General features: G+C 36.4%; 1 protein-coding gene across 1 annotated transcript in view; it reads right to left on the reverse strand.

The window, feature by feature from the left end:
- Window positions 1-6211, reverse strand: part of LOC106688103 (putative leucine-rich repeat-containing protein DDB_G0290503) — a gene marked incomplete at both ends in the record, with an annotated part of 171142 nt that overhangs the window by 104812 nt on the left and 60119 nt on the right.

A 6211-nucleotide genomic window follows, 5' to 3' on the forward strand; every position in this document is an offset into this window, starting at 1 on the left:
ATATATTATATTATGTTACATGTTATATACATATATTTATATATAAGTTACAATCCGCTGTTACTTCAATGTCAGCTGACTAAACTAGGGACCTTTGGATACCGGAGTAATTATTGTTTTAAAGAATTTTTTTTTGTTTTGTTTGAATTTTTTCATCTCCTTTCATTTTATAAAAATATGACCAGTAACGGAATTGTGAGAGTAGCAGTTCTGAACCTGAACGGAGGGTTGAAACCAAAATAACCAACCTCAAGCTGCAGTCAACCAACCTTTATTTGCAGGGAACCCACCCCTGGAAGAAATTCAGCCACTACCGGAAGTCTCTTTAGAGCAAGCCCATGCCACGATGCAAGAATGGATTAAGGTCCGTACAGCAGATGCCCAGGACCTGAGGAAGGCGGTGTCGGACTTACAAAAATTCACCGGAGAAACGGTAGAATTAAATCACTTTTTAAAAGGGGGTGACCGACTAATAAATCGAATTAAAGCGAAGTCTGTCGAAAATCTACTCGATAGCAAAGATATTAAAAGCAGCGGTCGTTTCAGGAGTAAAGAGGAGCATTGTTAATCAGATTCAGGCAGACGAAGAGACCACTTGGAGAGTTAGCAAAAAAATATTAAAGAAGGCGTTGGAAGGAGGACAATGGACCTCAGAGAACATATTTATGATGATCAGGGAGACGAAACAACCAAAACAGACTATTGGGCAATATGCTACGGAACTCCTGACACACTTTAACAGAATACAAGATAAAATAAGCGAGATGATGGAAACAATCCAGGTGCGGGGTTGGATGCAATTCCTATCCATGGTACTAAAGATTCAGTTCCCAAGAGAGCTGAGGAAGAAAGGAGGATTTCCGAAAGAGCGCTCATTTGTGGAAATTGCTCAAGATCTTATAGAAACAAGCACTAGAGAGGAGGAGGCAAAAATAAAAGTAGAAGAGCCGGGGTGACCCAGATAGGATATTAACGGCCAAAAAACATCCCCAACCCTTGGAGAAGGAGAGAACACGGAGACGGTAGAAGAGAGAGAGCTAGTAACCAAGAAAATATAAGAAGCCTAGCTAGACCCAGAAACAATAGTCGGCGGGAGGACTACAAGTGTCACAGTTGTGGAAAGATTAGGCATTCAGTGGTACATTGCCCGCGTACAAGATGCTTCGAATGCGGAAATGAGGGACACATAGCCAAACAGTGCCCATATATGTACCGAAGAAGAGATGTGGGCCGGGCGAACCAATGGAGATCAACGCCCAACAGATACGGCCGAAAGTGATGATAACTCTAATTGTGGAAGACAACATCAGGCGGTGTATGGAGAAGCTGCAGCGGGAGCCAGTGCTTGCATTTCCAGATTTTACTCACCAATTTACTATCACAACAGACGCGAGTGAGTACCCGCTGGGAGCGGTGTTGTCTTAGGAGGGTAAAGGGGGAGGTCGCCCTGTTGCGTACGCCAGTAGAAGCCTGACGGAGATGGAAACCAGATACAGCGCAATGGAGCGAGAGCTCTTAGGAATGGTGTTGGCTGTTGACCACTTTAGGCCCTATGTGTTTGGCAGAAGGTTTAGAGTACACACTGACCACAGGCCCCTGCAATGGGTGGAGAAGTTGAAAGAGTCTTTGGCCAGGATTAAGCGTGGGAAGGAACTTCTGGGACTGTATAATATGGAAATTATATATAAACAAGGAAAAGAAAATGTAGTAGCTGATTGGTGGTCACGAGCAATAACAGTAAATGCAATAGAGGAGGAGGCTAAGGAACCGTCAGGTGTTATGAAACAGTTTCTGAGGGAATGGATGCCTAGAAAGTAAGAATAGGATGAAGCAGAAGAAGATGATAGGGAAGAATTGTCGAATAACGAGAGTTCGGCAGAAGAATAACCAAGAGACATAAAGGAAATAGAAGAAAGAATTAACGACAAGAAGAGACAAATTATATGGAAGACGAAAACTACTGGATTGACCAAAGTTAAATGCGGCTATGGCGTGATGAACTGATAGGAATGGACAGGATATTCGTTCGTTGCAAACTGATGATGCCTTTTGGAAGAAGGAAAACAACGAAAAGTCACCCTATCATATCATTAGGGTAAGACTAATCACTGTGGAATCCCTGAGACTATGCGCCTAAAGGAAGACAGGAGAAGACACCTACCACAGATGCCCCGCTCAAATATTTAAAAATTGACACATTTACATAGAACGGGTAGAAATGGGTGACCAAGATTGACCTCTTCAGTAATTGCGGCAATGGCCGCTCCAGGTGCAGGACAGGTCTTCGGAAGCAGTATTGGCAGCTATCCAAATCTTTCCTTGATAACTCTCCAAGGGGTCTCTTCGTCCTTCTGAATCACCTGAAAATGTGGTAAGCTATATGCTGCGCTCAGACAAGCATTGAAACGCAATGCTATGAATGAATGTTTTCACCACAGTCATCCTTAAGAGATTGAAAGCGGTAGAGAGATCCAGAAGACGTGACTGACATGAAATTGTGAAAACCATGTGAAGAAAATGAGGCAGCACTCAGCCATTTCCCTCCATGAAGTAATGCATGGCGGTGGTCCCATGGAGAGGAATGAACAGGTGTAGGGCGGTGGTCCCGTGGAGAGGAATGAACAGGTGTAGGGCGGTGGTCCCATGGAGAGGAATGAACAGGTGTAGGGCGGTGGTTTTAATGGGTAAAAATCCCATAGACAGATAGGTACGGGCCTATTCGTGTCTTTTGAAGATTTCCACCGACCCTCGTAAAAAAAAAAAATACCCATACACTTAAGGATGGTTACATAGTTGGTTTTAATGGATTTTTAAATAAAAAAGCTTTATCATTTAATTCATCAGTCTGTACACTAACTTTTTTTAGGTTTTTCAGTGCGTTGGATTCATTCTTATATTAACATTGTGAAATCCTATTTTAAAGGTGAAGTAGGGATGTTGAAGGTTAGCAGATAATTATGACTTTCATGTTTTTCGTTATTTTTATAAAAGGTCATCCTTTTTACATCAAGAACGTTCTGTAATTTCAATTCCTCTTTTATTTCTTCGATAGAACAAAAACTGAGCTGCGGACACCAAGTCACGCCTCTACTCATGTTTAGCCTGCCGTGCGGTTCAACTTTAATCGGGAAATCACTTAAAAAATTTTCATAATAAAAATATTTATCACATTGTTTATCAGACAACATTTCTATTAAAAGGGTTCCATCTTTTAATTTTTTGCATGGCTTGACGTTACCGATAATATTATTTAAGTTTAAATAAATAAAAAAAGGCGAGATCCTACTGAAATCGAAAACATTCCCATCATCATCCGTTTCGGTTCCTTTAATAATGGAAAAACTGGTATAGTTTTTCGTTTTTAATTCATTATTTCCTATGCTTGCTTTTTTACGTTTAGCAGGAGGAGATTTAGCCATAGTAATAACTGAATCATTTTAATGATAGAGAAAAAAAATATATACGTACATATTTTTTTTTGTATATGGAAATTAAAAAAAAAACAAAAAACCTTTTAATGTAACCAAAAATCAATGAGCTTTAATAAAAAAGTAAATGAAAGACGTCCCTTATCTGTTGTTGAATGTTTAATATTTAATCCTTCGGAGATGGTAACACCAGATGTCTACACTTCACGAAGCATAAACACAAACTGCAAATACGTTAGTAAATGAGGAACAAACATATAATAAAGTAGATTCTAACCCAACACATAAATTAATGACTCACACAAACGTAAACTTAACACAGTTAAAACAGCAAAAGTTGATTTATAACAAAACATACTACTACAAAATCGTTACAAATTCACTGACACCATCCAAATTATATTCATTAACAAAAAAACACGAAGAAAGAAATCCAGTTAGACTAATAGTTTCATTCCCGAATTCCCCAACATACGAGCTATCAAAATATTTAGCAGATATATTATTCCGGAATTCCCCAACATACGAGCTATCAAAATATTTAGCAGATATATTATTCCGGAATTCCCCAACATACGAGCTATCAAAATATTTAGCAGATATATTATTCCCGAATTCCCCAACATACGAGCTATCAAAATATTTAGCAGATATATTATTCCGGAATTCCCCAACATACGAGCTATCAAAATATTTAGCAGATATATTAAAGCATATTTTTAGAAATAAATATAATGTTAAAGACTCATTTGAATTTAAAAAAAATATCACCAGCATTAAAATTCTATAAGTGTACGAACTCATTTCATTGGACAAATCATCACTGTTTACTAATATGCACATCACTATAAAAAAAAAAAAAAACTATGATTCAAAACAAATGGAACAAACTCGAAACACACACATATATTCTCAAAATACTATAAATCATTAATATATTTACTATTACACTATACATAGTACACTGATGAAGGATACTGTCAATTCAATGAAAAATTCTATATCCAAAAATTTGTGTCCCATAGGATATCCTATTGCCCTGATTTTAGGAGATATTTATTTAGAAGATTTATTAGACACAGTAATACCCAAAATACCGTTCATATATAAATTTGTTGACTATATAATAACCGCAATACCAACTAAGAATAATGAAAAAGAAATAGTTTTAAGGGAATTTAACAACTACTTTTCCAGATTAAATTTTACCATAGAATTCGAAATAGAAAACAAAATACCATTTTTAGATCTACTTTCCATTAGAAAATGGAATGGGAAAATAGAAACAAATTGGTGCCAAAACCTATTCATTTTGGATGATGAAGAACCTAAAATAGCAGAAAATAAAGTTGTAGAACTTCTTGAGCAAATGGGTACCCCACATAAACTATTCTGTTAATAACAAAACCAAAAACGAATATGCAATTACAAACAAAACACAGCCACTTTATCTAAACTTTGCACCAATACCAAAGACAAAGACAAAATATCGACAATCTAATACAGTGTACAAAATTCCCTGTGAAGAGAACTGTGGGAAATCCTATTTTGGAACTTCACAACAGTATCTCAAAAGAAGGCTATATCAACAGAAACACAGTTGTGCATCTATGATAAACCTCACCAAACTGCTCTCACCACACATTTTAGACAAACAGGACATAAATTCAAATTTTATACACCAAAATTCTTACATTGGAAAAAAAAACAACTTTAAGCAGAATTTAAAAGAATTGATTACAATAGAAAAATTTAAATTCGGACTATCAACAAAAAATCGGATGTACATGTAATTACATGTTACTTTAACCAAATAAATACATGAGACATAATTAACAACACTAAATATAAAAACGTAAAATACAAAACAGAAATAATAGACGGACTACCTGCTAGAAGGAACGGTTACGAGAAGGAAAACCAAAGCAAACTCTTTACCTCCATCTCAAAACTCATTCAGTTTCTGGCACAAACCTCGAGTTAGTTGGATCACAACAATGTAGAACACACTGTAATGTTTTAATAGTAATAGTTATTAATCTTAAATTATACTATGTACATGTGGTTTCATAATAATAATTTGAAGAAACTATTTGCTCTAAAAATATATATCTCATAATTCTCATGAATGTAAATGCTGATTCAAGCACATATTTAAAGTGAGAGCGTGGGGACTGACTCAAAACAAATTCCTAGTGTCTAGTCCTACCCTCCCTCATGGTTTATTCAAACAGGTATAAGACTTTGCAGAGGAAGGTCGTAACCTTATTTTTGAGCATCTTAAAAACACATAGTTTGTAAAAAAAACTATTTATTTGTTCCGACGTTTCAACTTGAATTTCAGGTCTTCATCTGGGAGCTTAGGCAGAGGTTTTGACTAAATGCAATTTGTTGTTGAGTTTAGCCAGAATCTTAGTCTGCCTAAGCTCCCTGATAAAGACCTGAAATTCAGGTCAAAACGTTGGCACAAATAAGTAGTTTTTGTTTATTTCCTGACCGCACCTCCCCCCCCCCCTCCGGACCATCTTCCCCACATATTAATCTACGGTCAACTATTATCTATAATCAACACCACAGTATACAATATTAATCTATCGTACTAAGATATGAGATGCGAAAATACTCAAAAACCGTAAACAATTGTTAAAGGTTTTCAGCGAATTCCATATTCAAGATGTTGGATCGGAAAAATCACAAATAAAAAGTTGCTTTAAAATTTAATTTGATTTAAGAAAATGTTTGTTAAGTTGGAGGGAGGGGGTGAACATGTAAATTGGGACACC

Source organism: Halyomorpha halys, unplaced genomic scaffold, assembly GCF_000696795.3.
Source record: "Halyomorpha halys isolate HHAL.00 unplaced genomic scaffold, Hhal_1.1 Scaffold1052.1, whole genome shotgun sequence".
NCBI lineage: Eukaryota > Metazoa > Arthropoda > Insecta > Hemiptera > Pentatomidae > Halyomorpha > Halyomorpha halys.